Source organism: Artibeus jamaicensis, unplaced genomic scaffold, assembly GCF_021234435.1.
Source record: "Artibeus jamaicensis isolate MK-2021 breed Jamaican fruit bat unplaced genomic scaffold, CSHL_Jam_final contig_464, whole genome shotgun sequence".
Classification (NCBI taxonomy): Eukaryota; Metazoa; Chordata; class Mammalia; order Chiroptera; family Phyllostomidae; genus Artibeus; species Artibeus jamaicensis.
Window position 1 is genome coordinate 3,154,617 of NW_026521842.1, and position 17,111 is coordinate 3,171,727.

The following is a 17,111-nucleotide window of genomic DNA, read 5'->3' on the forward strand; positions in this document are numbered from 1 at the left end:
AGAAAACTGAGGCTAAGGTCACACAGCTCTTAAATGGTACAACCAAGATTAAACCCCATGGAGGTTTGATTCTGTGGCCTGAACTCTTCTTCATCAGGGTACACATAAGGGCCCCTCTTTTATTAGGGAATACTGCCAGCTCTACAGCTTTGAGTATTTTTGGCTAAGTCTGCTGGTTATCACCCAATATCCATTCTCTCCTTCTTTCTTTAACAATATAACTCTTGAGCTTCTTAGCCTCCCTTGCAGCTATATGTGGTTATGTGACTAAGTTCCTGCCAATGGGACATAAGCAGAAGAGACAAATCAAAATGTGGGGCTCATCCTTACAAGTAAGAGGGAATGACCTCCATTTCCCATTCCCTCTTTGTCCTGGCTGTAAAGTAGACATGCTGGCAGAAGCTGGAACAGCTGTCTTAAGGTGGAAACCAAATATTAGGATTGGCAGAACAACAAGATAAGTGTGAGAGCACAGAGAATTGCCACATTGGCCTGAATTGCTTAATCTTGGGCAATTGTGAGAGAAAAAAAAAACTTCTTTCTCATTTAAGTCACTATTTTCTTGGTCTTTGTTACTGAAGCCAAGATATAACCTTAATTAATACACAGCATTATGTACCCTGGAGTCACAGGCTCATTAAATGAAGATGTATTAATATATGAAATACTCAACGCAATGCTAAGCACAGAGTTAGCCCTAGGTAAATGTTGGTTCCTCACACAAACTCAGCTAACTCAGGAATTGCTTGCATATCTTGACATTCTCCTGCTTTCTCCAAATTCTATCCATGTATGGTAAGAAAAAAAACATGAATTATATTTTTCTGGGTTCCTTTTCCTAACTTCCCATAACCCATACCTTAACAAACAAAACATTTTCTTGATAAGCAGAGCAATTCCCAAATAAGCTGTGGACATGCCTTTTTCCCTAGAATGGTTCCTCCTTCATGTAATAGATAAATCTTCTTTTCCTTGCTGAGCCAATGCTGGCCGTGCTCTGGCCAACTCTGTGGTCCTGGCCAGGCTGACTATCTGTGTCCCCACACTTCACCAGGCCAGAGCATGGTTCATGGTTCAGCCTAAACAGCCAGAGTTCTCCATCCCTCTGGCCACAAAGGTTGGTTTAGAAATGAGACTCTTGCCCAAGTTGGGTCAATCTGCATCTTTACTGAAAATCAATATACTAGTTTCCAAGGACTAGTGTCCCAAAAGGGAACAAACCAGGCAGAAGCTGTATGCCTTTTAGAACACTTGGAGGTTAAATAATGTCACTTTCACCATTTTCTATTCATTGAGATACTTACAAAGGGTATTCAAGGTCAAAAGAAGGAAATATAAACCCTCCCTCTTGATGAAAGTATATCAAAACTATCTTTTATTTATTTTTCATAGATTTTTAAAAATCCTCACCTGAAGACATGCTTATTGATTTCAGAGACAGGGGAAGGAAGGAAGAGAGAAGAGAGAAACGTTGATGTGAAAAACATCAATTGGTTGCCTTTTGTACACATCCCCAACTGGGGACCAAACCTGCAACCCAGGCATGTTCCTTGACTGGAAATTGAACGCACAACCTTTTGATTTACAGTATGATGCTCCAACCAAATACACCACATTGGCCATGTCATCAATATTATCTTTTAGAGGAGCATGTGCAATGGGTTGTATGTTGATGTGGCCAAATTTGAAATACACAACCTGCCACAGAAACCTAGGGCCACCTTCCTCAGATGGATGGGGATGTATAGACTAAACCAGCACACAGAGGGAGCAGAGCCAAGAGGGGAGACCTTGGATCCAGCTGTACCTGAAGCTAGACTCACATATCGATTTTCTTTTTTAGTTAGTGAATCAATCAATAATATTTTAAACTTACAGATTTGAGTTAAATTTCTGTCATTTGCAGCAAAAAGAGCCCTGAAAAAACATACAGACTGCAAGCTCTCGGAGACACCGGGCTAAGCCAGGCCCCTAGTGGTTAGCAGCATGAAGTACTAGGTGGTGCTTTGAAATGACACCTTTTCTCCTGCTCTTGGCTAACCAGAATCCCTAAGCCGAAATCCTCAATGTGAATTTGCTGCTCTCTTTAGAAGGCAAAAATTGATGATGGTTTTTTGTTTAGCTTGCTTTTAAGCAGCCAAAATGTTCCCTTCTGCCCACAGAGTGGCCTCTGGAAAGCGCTATAAAAATGATCCAGATCAAGGTGATAGGCGGCTCAAGAGAGCCGCCTTGGGGCCTGGAACATTTCTCAGGCTGGGTCCTGGAGGGAGACCCTGGGCCTGGGGGAGAATACCAGCCACCATAGCCAGAGTCTGTTCTGAGCCCAACATCAGTGCTTGCACACCTTACCCCTGATCTTCACAGCAACTTTCAAAGGGGGCCTTATCTCCATGTTACACAGGAGAAAACTGAGACAGACAGAAGCTATGCAACTTGCTTCGGCTCCACAACCAGGAAGTTGTGAAGCCAGACATGTGGTTTTCTGACTACAGAGCCCAAATTCTTTTGTGCCAGGCTAGTGGAGCTGGGAGGAACACAGGAGAAGGGCATTCTCCATGCAGTGTGTGAGGAGGGAGGGACTGGAGGGTCGTCTGGTATGTCCAGAGCAAGAAGGGGAGGGACTTCAAGCAGATGCTGGGGAGGAGGGCTTGCTGGTGGTCAGGGAGGCAAAGGCTGGCATCCGGCCAAGGCCATTCTTCAGTAGCCTTGGTGTAAATGGAGGGCCTGCTGCTCTGGGCACATTCTCGGCTGCTAGTTAGTAGCTGTGGACTGGCTCCGGTTTGCCAGCTCTCTGGTGCTTGGCTGGGTGGACAGAAATGAGTCACTCCCAGGTCCTGCCAACCCCACCCCCCACCGCCTGGGGCATAGGCAGAGCCAATCCCGTGTCAGCAATGTGTGGCTACGGGTTCAGGACCTGGGAAGAAAACGGGCACCACAGGAGATGCTCCTCTTGTAAGGACCTGCTCTCCTTGTGGGGCGGACCCCGGAGGGTCTCTCTGAGGACCTGGGCTGGTCCCGCTGCACCACATCAGAGGTCTGAGATTGGGGCTGGCTGTGGCTCCAGTGAACCACACGGCCCTGGGCAAGTGCCCTCCCCCTCTGACTTCCAGTTGTTTAAAGTATAAAATGGAGCAGCTCGATCCCAGCAGCATCTGCCCTTTCCCACACCCCCTCCACAACCCCTCACCCCTGCCCCCATCATGCACTGTTTGTTAATCCTGCCTCCCAGATCCTCAAAGGCTGTGATACTCCTGTCTGTCCTATGATCTGTTACCACTGTTCCTCTCTATTCTGCAAACGAGCTCATCTCCTTCCAGCAGCCCCCTCCTTGGGCCCCAAAATGGTCCACAAGAGTCAATGCCTATTGCTTGCAATCCCAAAACCCTAGCTGAAAGAGTGGCTGGGCTGACACGGCACCCTGCCCCTCCTGGCCACACTACATGGCTGCCAACGTTCCAAAGGGGACCTGTGTCCTCTCAAGAAGCCCGCCACATACACAGCTTTATCTGCTTCTCATGGTGGCCCAGAGCCCACCCAGTCCCTAGAGCCAGGCAGGAGAGTTCCCAGGGTGGGTGGTGGTGGGAGGGGAACCCAACATGGGAAGTATGGTGGAGAAGCACCGTTATAATCTGGGCAGGAGCTTTCCAGAAGCAGGGTGTGGCCTCATGTGTCAGAGCTGTTGGAGAAGGCAAGGCAGGATGTGATTAATGTCAGCTGTGGGTGTGACAGCCCGCCAGCCTGAGGTGTCATTGTTACAGCAGCACAAACTCAGTCCTCCCCACCCCCCTGCCCACCCAGCCCTGCTCTGTGTTGAGTCCCCTCTCCTCCCTTCAAGTATACAAATCCACAGTGCCAGGCACTTAAAAATAACCTGAAACGTAGGCACAAGATGGAACTCCAGAAAAGGAGAAAGCTCTCTTGCCTTGGAGCACGTGGGCTCACAAGTGGTCTGTGCCTGGCACGGACTGACAAGGGGCCGCTCACCAGTGCCTTCTGTTCTGCATGGGAAGGGGAAGCCCACATAGTAAGCACCCCGCCTAAAGCTGGCTTCATGATTCAACATGGCTGGTGTGCTGCGCATTGCCTCTTTCCATCCAGGGCCACTCCACACCATGGCCAGGGAAGTGAGAGGCTGACCTGAAGCATAGTATCCCCTGCCTTCCTTGCCAATGGGAACCCTGGCATGAGATTGCAGGGGGGAAGAAGGTGATGGTTAGAGTACTTATTTCCTACCTTCCTCCCTACAAGGTCAGCACGGGCTAGCTGTGACCTTGACCTCTCCACCCAACATCCATTCTGCTTGGTCAGTGATGCACTTGATTATACTTGCCATATGTTTTCTTTTGCAGCATTGTTAATAACAGTGGAAAAACCAGTAGGAGCTAAAATGTCCAAAAATAATGGTCAATTAAGTTAATTATAAAGAAGGCACCTAAGAATACTATGTAGTCTTCAAGAAGTATCTTTCAGAATGAGACGCCGCATTTCTTTTGGCCTGAGACACCGCCATTTGTTACATGTACTGCCCATTTCATAACCCCATTTTACAGGGGAAGAGAGAGACAAGAAACAGCTGGCACATTTCTTTTGACATTGATTCTGAAACACGTCCCAATTTCAGAAAAATGAAGTGTGGGAAAATATGCAATATGGTAAAATGAAATGATTTGGAGAAAATGTTCTCAATATATTTTCAAGTTAAAAAAAGTGGGTTAAGAAACATTCTGCCTGGTGTTAAGAAAAACTAATAAATGTGCATATATAAGCTAGTCATTCAGCAATGAGGTGAGTCTATGAAATACTAATGCTTAGAAAGATGACTGGAAGGAAACCTACCCAGAGTCTTGCAGCACGTGCCTCCAGGGCATCGGGTTATGAGAGCTCTTGGGTTGCTTTGAATTTTTCTGTGTTTTCCAATTTTCTGATTTTCTAATCAGATGACTAAAATAACAACAGCTGGCACTCAGGATCTGTCCCTGGGTCAGCACTGACCTGTGCTGCGTGCTTTACAATAATGGTCCCATTCAGGTCTCTCACACATACCCTTTGCGGTATGTGCTACAAATGCTCGTTATTGCCATTTCGCCAGTTAAAAAACTGAGGCTTAGAAAGAGGGAGTAATTTGTCCAAGGTCACACAACTATCAAATGGTGGAGCCAAGATTCAAACCCTGGTCAATCTGATTCCAGAACGGAGGTCCTGAGCCATCCCGTCATAGTCCCAAATGCACCCAGTGCCTCTTCTTCAGGTGAGAGGGCATCTGGAAACGACGCCACCTCGTTGCTGGCCAGGAAGGAGGCCGAGGTGCTGATCCCAGAGGGCCCCTCGCGTTGTGACCTAAAGGCTGAGAGCTGGAGTGGAGGCCCCGGTCTCTTTGGTCCTGAGCTACCAGTGAATTTTGTGACGTAGAATAACCATGGTTGGGCTGAGAAAGCCGAGACTGCCAGCCCGGTTGACTCAGCCTCTCTCAGAGGCATTTGTGGGCTGAGGCAGGACAAAGAAAATGGATATTCCCAAAGCACCATGCTTTGGCAAGACCCCTGCACCCCCTTTTGTGGCTTCTTCTTGCTCTGCTGAAAGGAGCTCTGCCACTTGCTCAAGATATGAACATTCCTAACATCATTTCTTCTCAGCTGGGTGGCCAAGGGAGCGGTTGGGAGCTCTCCAAACAGGACGGGGGGGGTGTTGGAGGGGGGAGAGTGTGTTCATTTTCTGGAATTCAGCTGGGAACCTCTTCTCTAGGAGACCCCAAGAAACCTTTCCAAACAAACAAACAGGCTGCCAGGGAAACGGGTAACTGGGAACCCGGACAGGCCCATGCAGCCCAGGGAGAAGGATGGAGTCAGTCAGTCAGTGCTGGCGTGGCTGGGCTTGGACACGGCCACCAGCTACCAGGCTCCTCTGGGCACCAGACCCTGTACAGCAATCCAAGGTGGGGCAGGATTGTCCCATGGTCCAGTTGAGGAAAACTGCGGCTCAGAGGTGAAGTGACAATCTCACGGCCAGAACATAGCCTGAGCTCAAAATGATGCTTTCCCATCTCTTTCAACCTGCCTCAACTCCCAGACTCCTTTAAGAATATGGTGAAAGGTACAAACCCTCTATTTTTGAAAATGGACATAGACATTTACATGCAAATGTCGTGCATAAATTCAGAGAGCCTCAGTTGTGCTCTCCTGGAAGCCTTTGTTTTGACAAGGGTCCGAATCAGCTGTCCAAACACGCTCACCTCCACCCTTCAGGGACAGGCTCCAGGTGAAGGCGAGAGAGGGACATTGGTCACCACCTCCTACCCAAGCCTCAAAGGAGAGAATGACCCAGAATTGTGTACTTTTTTATGTAGATGTACAAGGGGGACCTCCCCAACCCCCCTGAATTTATTTATTAAAAAATTGTGTATTTATTCTTACATGTTTAAACTTCAGTCACCTTCAAAGTACTCTCCATTTGCCTCAGTGCACCTATCGAGATTTTTTTTTCTCCACTGCTTAAAAGTTTTTAAACTCATTGATTTTGAGGCCTTTTAGTGCTTTTGCTATTTTTTTGTTTCACCTCTTCCTCATTGGCAACATATTTCCCTTTGAGGGCTTTTCTCTTTTTAAAAAAAATATATTTTACTGATTATGCCATTAGAGTTGTTCTATTTCCCCCCTTCATTTCCCTCCATCCTGAACACCCCCTCCCCCACCATTCCCCCCTTTAGTTTATGACCTTCTCCTCCTCCCACTGCCCTGTTGTTAACCCTCCATGTGATCTTCATTTCTATGGTTCTGCTCCTGATCTAGCTGTCCTCTTAGTTTGCTTTGGTTTTAGGTGTGGTTCTTAATAACTGTGAGTTTGTTGTCCTTTCACTGTTCATATTTTTAATCTTCTTTTTCTTAGATAAGTCCCTTTAACATTTCATAAATTAAGGGCTTGGTGATGATGAACTCCTTGAATTTGACCTTATCTGAGAAGCACTTTATGTATCCTTCCATTCTAAATGACAGCTTTGCTGGATAGAGCATTCTTGGATGTAGGTCTTTGGATTCCATGACTTGGAATACTTCTTTCCAGCCCCTTCTTGCCTGGAAGGTCTCTTTTGAGAAATCTGCTGACAATCTGATGGGAACTCCTTTGTAGGTGACTGTCCCCTTATCTCTGGCTGCTTCTAGGATTCTCTCCTTCATTTTAATCTTGGCTAATGTAATTATGGTGTGCTTTGATGTGTTCCTTCTTGGGTCCACTTCTTTGGGACTCTCTGAGCTTCCAGGATTTCCTGGAAGTCTATTTCCTTTGCCAGATTGGGGAAGTTCTCCTTTATTATTTGTTCAAATAAGTTTTCCACTGGTGGCTGTTCCTTTCCCCCTTCTGGTACCCCTATAATTCAGATGCTGGAACATTTAAAGATGTCCTGGAGGTTCCTTAGCCTCTCCTCCTTGTTTTGAATTCTTGTTTCTTCATCCTTTTCTGTTTGATCATTTTTTTCTTCCTTCTGGTCCACTCGATGGATTTTAGTCCCAGTTTCCTTCCCATCACTATTGCTTTCCTGTGCATGTCCCTTCATTTCAATTAGTTTAGCCTTCATATGTTCCTCTAATTTGTAACTAAAATCAATCAGTTCTGTGAGCATCCTAATCACCAGTGTTTTGAACTGTGCATCTGAAAGTTTTGCTATTTCTTTGTCACTTAGAGTTATGAGCTCTGGGGCTTTGAGTTCTTCTTGAGCCACATTTTGGTCTGTTCACGCCTGTTACGTACCAGGAGCGGAACCTCAGGTGTTCACCAGGGTGGGGCTACCCAGGTCGCTGGTTTGTGATGCTGTATGTGGGGGCGGGGTCAAAGAGGGGCAATAGCAGCCCCCTCTGCTGCTTCCCACAGCTGGGGCCTGCGTGGTCTGTCTCACTGCTCGCTCCTTTGCTGGTTTATCTATGCGCCAATGTGTGACCGAGATCAGTGTGCTGCCTTGTGCCCTCTGTGGGTCCGCCCGTTGCTACTCCACACCTGGGATCCGCCCATGGCTGCCTGCACACCTGGGTCGGTTCGGTGGATCTTTCCTGCTCGACCCCGCTCTGCTGCTGGCTTCGTCCCTCTTACCGGTCTGGCTGAAAGGTTCGTTGTTGTCGGACTTCCGTATAGTTCAATTTGCTGTGTTTTGGTTGCATATTTTGTTACTAAAACTTTGTTGTCTTTAAACTTGATTGTGGGAGAAGGCACAATGTTTCCACCTATGCCTCCATCTTGGCGGAAGTCCTTGAGGGCTCTTTTCATCCAGGGAAATAAAACAAAGTCACTCAGGGTGAGATTGGGCGAATAGAGAGGGTAGGGCTTTGGGTCATGCCATGTCTGGTCAAAAACTGCTGAACACTAAGTTTGGTATGAGCAGGTGTGCTTGTAAATCACCCAGCATGAAATGGGCAAACACGTTGAAAGAGTCTTCAAAAAAACTTCACTAAAACTGAACACAGCCTCTCACAACAACACCAGCTGGTGCACTGATACAGGTGGGTTCCTAGAACACTCACTTAACAGGGGAAGCCTGTACTACAAGGGGCCTGCCCTCCAGAAGATAATTCTAGTTTTGGGAGGGGGTCCCACCTTTTATTGTACACTTATGATCAGAAATCTGTATGTGATTGGAGAGCCAGAGCTGTCTCCACAACATTTCTGACTATCAGAAGCTCTTCTCTCCTCCAACCAATCTTCACCCTGTTGAGAAGTGTGGTTGATGTGGAAAAGGGAAGGGACTCCTCTGTCAAGTTCTAATAACCCTTAAAAAAAAATAAACTCTGCTGAACACCTTTGCTAAACAACAGCTTCTCTGCATCAACAAAAAAATGTCTAGAACTGCATGATTTGCTTATAGTCATCTCCTTAGGTAGTTCTGATTACGTAAAACAAAGCTAAAAAAATCATACGATCATTTAATTTGGTGTGTTTGTTTTGACAGCTGATAGACATGAATTCTTTAGGGTAGCAGTCTCCTAAGTTTCTTTGTTTGTTTAGCTTTTTACCATGAATCTCATTAGGCAAAAGCTTTCTAGTATGCACCCACAATATAGACAGTCTGTCTAGAGCATATCCAGCCATGTGATATGAAACATAGAAACATTTATTGAAGATACAAGATACAAGAAACATTGTACATAGTTCAATGACACCTCGGTCCCCTTCAAAGTAGGTACCTTGGGACCTCACACAGTTTTCCCAATTAGCATCAGTTGCCCCATAGTATTTTGCTGAATCTCATCGAAGTTCTAAAATCTCTTTTCTTTCCAAGGTGATTTTAGTTTTGGGAAAAGCCAGAAGTCACAAGTTGCCAAATTTCAGCTGTATGGGGGCTGAGTAATCTGGATAAGTTGATATTTCACCAAAAAACTCTGCATGAGATATGATGCCTGAGGGGTCAGGTTGTTGCAATGAAGCTGCCACTTGCCCACAGCTGTGGGTTTCTGAATCATCCAAACAGTTTCCATGGAGGATATTCAAGCTTAATGCAAAATTTGATGCTTATTTCTTGCTCCACTCAGTTATTTTTAATGTGATGGCCACATAGGACACACGTTCACTCAACAGCATTTACCACCCCCAGGACAACTAGTACATTGCAGTGGTCGTTGTTCACTCATGTGCATTCCCGTCCACTCTCCTTGGCTGCCAGGTTACACTGATGTGGTGCAAACCAATGGCTGCCCTTTTTCCAGATAGATCTCAAATGTGCATTTGAAAATTTATTAATGAACACATGTATCACTATTGTCATATTTTATGCATAATCATAAAAACCATATCAAAGTGAATTTTTTAAAGTGCTGAGTAAAAGATTAAAGGATGTTTTTAAATCTCTTGCTAATTGTGGCAGCTCCCATCATTAGGGTGAGGATTTTTGTGAATGGTTGTGGGTTTTTCACTGCATGTTTCAAATAGGTTTCTTGATACTTTGAAATTTGGGGCTGTCTTTCTTTCAAGTCTGATTGGATGGCTGTTTTGTTTTCACTTTGGGATAGATCTGATAAAGAGCCTGTTTTGGAAATAAGACAATTGCCTCTGCAATTTTCTTGCTCTTTACTTGTATTTGATTTATTAGTGCACTATTTCCTTCAGTCCAGTTTCTTTCCAGGAATCTTGTTAAGGCACATGTCTAACTTAGTTAGGGCTCGATAAGATAGGCACATAGCCTGGAAGTCCACTTTCCCAAGTCAATACTTCACAGCCCTACATCCTAAGAGCTAAAACACTGGTCAGTGGGACTTTGTTATGCACTCGTTCTCGTCCTCAGGAGATATGGCAGGAGATGGGTGAGTGACCACCTGCAGCGTGACTAAACCTAAGGGGTCACAGCTACTCCCCCTCTGTGTTACTTCAGGTTCTTTTTTGCCTTCTAGTTCTATAGCATATGGTCAACCAATGCCCTGTAGCATTGTCCCCCCTCCTCCATGGGGCACACATTCCAAGGCCCCCAGCAGACGCCTGAAATTGCAGACACTACTGAACCCTCCGTACACTGTGTTTTTTTCCTATACATGCGTATCTTTGTGTTGGGAACCACTCTGCCTGTTTTCAGGAGTTGTAACTACCCCTCCATGGCTAAGGATGAGTGGGCAACCTCCAGATTGCGAGCCACAAAGGAGACAGAGCTTGTCTCTGGTAACAAACGCTGCCTCTGCTTCCTCCCCCTGCCCCCAAAAGCATGGTTGATGTTCGTGATGGGTATGACTCCTCACAACGGGGGGCAAACTAAGCCAGAGTCAATCACTTGGGAGGCCACCATGGAAGGACTCAGGGGGCTGCAACAAAGAGGGAGTGATGGACCCTCGCCCCCTGGCTATGTGACATAGCCCGAGTCCCCATGTCCTCTGGAAGAAGCACTTCCTGGCTCTAATCCACCTAAGCCTGAAAACCTGATTGGGGGGTACAGCTCCTTGCCTCGCTAGAGTGGTATCTGGGGTAATCAGGCATAAGAAAGAATTCCTAAAAGTCCTGTGAAACCTGCTTTGCTAAAAGTGCTTTCATTCATATGTTAAGGGTCTGAGCAGGAAATGAGTATGTCTCCCAAAGTTTCTGCAACCACCCCTTTCCTGACAGACACTGACTCAGACTAAGCCCTCAGATTTCTTTGAAATGTTATCTACTGTTTGATCCTTACCACCTGTATTCCTGTGTATTAGAACCCAATAAAAGGCCCTGGAGGAAGGGGCTCCTGGCCTTTTTCTTCTGAGAAACTGGCCACCCCTCTTCCCCAGGCAGATCATATTTGGTAAAGTTACTTTCATCTGTGGCAGATGGGGGGACTTGAGGGCAAAGTTGCCCCCACATCTTTGCACTAAATGGAAGCACTGTATGGCTTCTTCACCACTACTTCTATGCTTGGAGGCCATTATTAAGGAAAATAAGGTCGACCTGAACACAAGCACCACGATACCACAGCAGTCGATCTGATCATGGAGGCGGCTACGAAGTGACTACCAGGCAGGGAGTGTCTATGGCATGGCAGCACCGGACAATGGGATGAGTCACAACCTGGGCTGGACAGCACAAGATTTCGTCATGCTACTCAAAATGGAGTACAATTTGAAACTTATGAATTGTTTATTTCTGGAATGTTCCACTTAATATGTTTGGCCCGTGGTTGACCATGGGCTCCTGAAACTGCGAAAAGCAAAACCTTGGACAAGGGTGACTGCTGTATTAAAATCTCTCTGCCAAACCAGCCGGTGCAGTTTGTTCTCCTGCCTAGACTCTTGTGGACACAGAGAGCCAGTGTCAATCCAGAGCCAGGGGCAGTAAGGCTGACTCTCTTAGTCTTCAGAAATAATCTAGAATCCCTTCCTGGTCCTCAGCAGATCATCTGGCACCCAGGGACTGTGATCACTGACTGGACCATGGAGCACATTAGATGTTTAATGCACAGTTCCTCCTGTCCACCATAGGTTTGCTTACAACACTGCAGCAAGCTGAATAATAGTCCCGAGGGTGCCCACATCCTAATCCCCAGGACCTGTTAATATGTCACCTTACACAGCCAAGGGGCTTTGCAGGTATGGTTAAGTCAAGGGTTTTGCACTGGGAGATATGTGGCAGGCCCAGAGTCATCACAGAGTTTTTAGGAAGAGGGAGGTAAGAAGGTCAGCAGAGAAGGGGATGGGATGATGGAAGCAGAAGTTGGAGAGATGCACCCTGAAGATGAAGGAAGGAGCCACCAGCCAAGGAAGGCAAGTGGCTGCTAAAAGCTTTAATAGTCAAGGAAACAAACTTTCCTCTGGAGCCTCCAGAATAAATGCAGCTTTGCAGACACCTTGATTTTTAAACTTGTAAGACTCATTTCAGACTTCTAACTTCTAGAACTGTAAGATAATTGAATGTGTGTTGTCTTAAGCCACTAAATTTGGAGTAATTTGTTACAGCAGCCATAGGAAACTCATACACCCACCTGGGTGGAAACACAAATCTGTCCAATGGTCCTTTTCTAGTTTCCCTGGGCAAAGCAAGGACGCTCACAAGACTTTGAAGTCTGCCCTCGTAGGAAAATTGAAACTTGTTTCAGAGTGTGCCAAGATGTCCTGTGACTACTAGGAGATCAATTCACTTCATTTGAATCCACTTTGGCCACATTCCAAGTGCTGTAACAAATTGGCACCAGAGTTTGTAAATTCAACAGCTTTACTTAGGAGCCTTGACTGTTCATCCCAATTTTATTGGCCCAAGCCCAGTGGTAATGACATTCATGGCCACTGCTACTGGGGGCCCAGCCACACATCAGTAATCTATGTTCATGGTCAGCAGCCCTGCAAGGCACCACCTGTTACATAAGAAAACCGAGGCTCAGAGAGAGTAAGTGGCACACCCAAGGCCACAGAGCTACGAACTGTAGAAGCCAGGTTTCCAAAGCTCTGTGTTTTCTCAGCTCTCTCTTGCTTCCAGTGTCACTGACTGTTAATGATCCAGACAGATTCAAGAGGGTTCCACACAATCAACTAAAGACCAGGGCATGACACAGGTCTGTGTTCATGCTAGTGGCATGCAGGGCTATGTGAGTGCCAAGTGAGTGATGAGGATGAGAAGGTTGCTGCTCATGCACCTAACCCTCAGTTATCCATGGCAATGGGTTAATACTGGGTGCAGGGATGTTCCCTTCCTCATCCTAGTGTGGCGGCTCACTCTCAGGGAAGTAGCCATGGGGCAGATGAGAAGGAAGAAAGCATACTAGGCAACTGCGGGTCCCTCTCCCACACGTGGAGGTGATTCACTTGGCCGACTTGGCTTTCAGACTATGTTGAAATGAGCCCATGTGGTTACCTGAGGCTAGATTGTACCTGCTTAGCTATACAATTAATGTTTACAGAGCACCTACATGATGGTCAAGAGTTGACTCTAATAGAGTGTGATGGCCGCAGTGCTTATGATGCTTAAAGGGTAGCAACAGTCCTACAGCAGTGCAAGCCCTTCCTCATCCGATCTCACCGCCTCCTGTAAAACAGCAGGGTGGTCTAGTGGAGAGACCTCTGGGGTCAGACAAATCTGGGTCGAGGCCTGGTACAACAGCATACCAGATGTGACCTCCTGTCAGTTGCATGACCTCTGAGAGCTTCAGTGTCCTCAAGTGGAAACAGAACCCTAAATTGGTTCTGCTTCCCACACCCTCTCCACAGCCATGGGTTTCAGGAGAGACTGGTTCCAGCCCCAGAAGCCATGCCCAAGGGCCATCGTGGTGACTCAATTCCTTGTCTGTGGTTTGTTTAAGCATGGGCAGGTGGCAGAATCTGACCAATGAGCCAAGGGGCTTTGGAGAAAGGTTTTGTTTTGGTTTTTGGTTTTGCCCTTAAATTTGACACACAAAGACAGATAATCTTTCTTCTTTTGTTGGATGTTGGATGTGATCCCTAGAACAGTGTAGCCACTTGTGAACATGAGGAGAGCCAGACTAAGGTCAAGGTTGACACACAAAGGAAGGCAGAAGGTACAGACAGAAAGTGCTTGAGTTTTCGATAGTGTCCTTGAACAAATGTGTTCACGTCTCTGGTGCCCCCTATCTGAGGACTTTTTGGCAATGAAACTCTTTTTCATTTAAGTCCCTTTGAGTTAGATTTTCTGGTACACATAGCCAAAAGCATCCTGCCTAATACAGGGCTTTTCTGAGGACCAAATATACAAAGCACCTACTGCAATGCTTGGCACACAATGGCTTTCTTTGCTGGTCAAGGCCATGATATGAGGAACAAAAACAGCAAGTCACCATGATTCCAAGGGCTTTCTTCTCCCCAGTGAGAGATATAAACTGCCCAAGGGAGAGAATGCCTTAGGCCTCTTTGCCAGGCTCCAGTGTCTGTTTAGAAAATGCTCTGCTACTGACCCAAGGTTAAACAGCAAGGTCTGCCTGCCAGTCAGGTGACCTGACCACAGTCAGACACTGGGAGAGAAACCACTGCAGAGCAGCGGTCACTCACGTTGGTCAGAGGGCACAGACTTGCCACTGTAAGATGAACAAATTCTGGGAATCTAACGTCAGCTCGGTGACTAGAGTTAAGGGTACTTGTACCGTCAACTTGAAATGTGCTAAAAGAGTAGATTGTTGGTGCTCTCGCCACACACACAGAGGAAAAGGGTAACTGTGTGAGGTGATGGGAATGTTCATTAGCTTCATTGTGATAATAATCATTTCACAAAGTATCCATCTATCAAATCCTCAGGCTGTATACCTGAAGTAGCGATATACAGAATTTTGTCAATTATGCCTCAATAAAGCTGGAGAAAAATAAAATTAAAGAAACACAAATAAATAAATGAATTACTGACATGCTATAGCATGGACAAACCTTGAAAACATTACGCTAAGTTAAAGAAGTCAGTGAGAAAAAGACCACACGATATACGACTCTATCTGTATGAAGTGTCCAGAACAGGTAAATCCTTAGAGAGGGAGCTAGGTAAGCGGGCGCCTAGGGCCGGGTTGCTGGGGAGGAATGGGCAGTGTCGGCAATGGACACAGGGCTTATTTTCTGGATGATGAAAATGTTCTAAAACTGATTGTGGTGATGATTGTACCATTCTTACTTCACTAGAAACTATTGAATTGTACACTTTAAATGGATAAAATGTGTAGCGTGTGGATTATGTATTGATAAAACTTGTGAAAATTGGTATTTAAAAACAACAATGACAATCATTAATTATCTTTTTTGTATCAGTGCAGTTTTATTTTTGTTTGGTTGTTAATTTTTTCTGAGACAAAGCGTGATCTTTCAGTTTGCTGATTCAAGGTTTCTGTTCTCTTTTTTATTTTCAACTATAGTCAACATATCATATTATATTAGTTTCAGGTATACAAGATGGTAATCGGACATTTATATAATCTACAATGTGATCACCCTGATAAGTCTAGTACCTGCTTGGCATCGCACATAGTTAATAGGTAACATTGTAATACAATGCTATTGACTATATTCCCTATGTGTACTTTACATCTTTGTGACAATTTGTAATTGCCAATTTGCACTTCTTAAACCCTTCACCTTTTTCACCCAGCCCCCCAAGCCTCCTCCCACCTGGCAACCCCCACTTTGGTCTCTATATCTATGAGTCTCTGCTTGTTCATTTATTTTGTTCTTCAGATTCCACACATGAGTGAAATCATATGGATTTGTCTTTCTCTGTATGACTTATTTAATTTAGCATAATATTCTTTAGGTCCAACCATGTTGTTGCAAATGTTAAGATTTCATTGCTTTTTATGGCCGAGTTATATTTCATTTTATATACATATATGCATTCAGGTTGATTCCATATCTTGGCTATTGTAAATAACACTGCAGTGGACATGGGAATGCATGCATCTTTTCAAATTAGTGTTTTGGGGTTTTTTAGATCAATACCCAGAAGTGAAATAGCTAGGTCATAAGGTAATTCTACTCTTAATTGTTTTGAGGACCCTCCATACTGTTTCCCACAGTGGTTGCGCCAGTCTACATTCCCACCAGCAGTGCACGAGGGTTCCCTTTTCTCCACATCCCTGCCGACACTTGTTGTTTGTTGATTTATTGACAATAGCCATTCCAACAGATGTGAGGTGATGCCTCATTGTGGTTTCAACGTGCATTTTTCTGATGATTAATGACACTGAGCATCTTTTCACATGTCTATTGGCCATTTATATATATCCTTTTTAAAGAAAAGTCTATTCAGGTCCATTTTTAATTGGTTTGTTTGTTTTGATGTTGTGCTTTTTATACAAACATATGTATATGTCTGCTATATTCATAGGTCTGTAGGTCAGCTAATCAATAGGGCTGAGGGTCAACTAATCAATAGGGTAGCCCTGGACTCACCCATCTAGATGCCCAAAGGGGGCTGGCCGATCCAGGCTGGACCCATCTTGGATGGCTCTGCTCCACATGTCTCTCACTCTTCTCTCAGGACCAGCAGGCCTTTCTGAGCCTGCTTCTCTCTGGGTGATGGCTTAGGCACAAATGAGCAAGTGCAGTCTCCAAGCCTTTGGTCAAATCCTGGCCACTTTCTTTCCTCATCTCCTTTGCACCACGGGTGGCCACTGATACAATGTTGGCAAATGAGATTTAAGTAGAGATCTATAAGAAGGTTTCTCAGAAGGTGTTTGCTTTTACTCATAAAAGAAACATCTACAGGTTTCATCCCTTCCTCCCTTTTTCTTGTATTCAGTGCAGGATGTGATGCCCAGAGCAGCAGCAGTTATGGCAGCCATATTGCTACCATAAGCAAAGTCCCAAAGAACTTGAGGATGCTGTCCCTCCCATCACTGAGCAGCACTCCCGGAGCAGCACGGGCTCATCTCTGGATTTCTTGTCATGTGAGAAAAACAAACTCCTATATGTTTCATGCCATTGTTTAGTGTCAGACAATGCCAATATCTTTTGGCAATGCCTGCCAAAGATATTTCTCACCAAAATCCTACCACAACTCAGATGGATGGTCTAGTTTCCAATGGCAAGGCTGACACAACTGGTAACAGTTTGATGTCCTTGGTTCAAGGGAAACCAATCCATGGACTGGACGAATACAGGCGCCCCTAGCAGTGGAGCACTCCTCCCAAGGGCTTTTTAGGAAGAGTGAGTTTTATGGAATGTTAGGTGAGGCAATAGGGAATCACAGCATAATTGCGC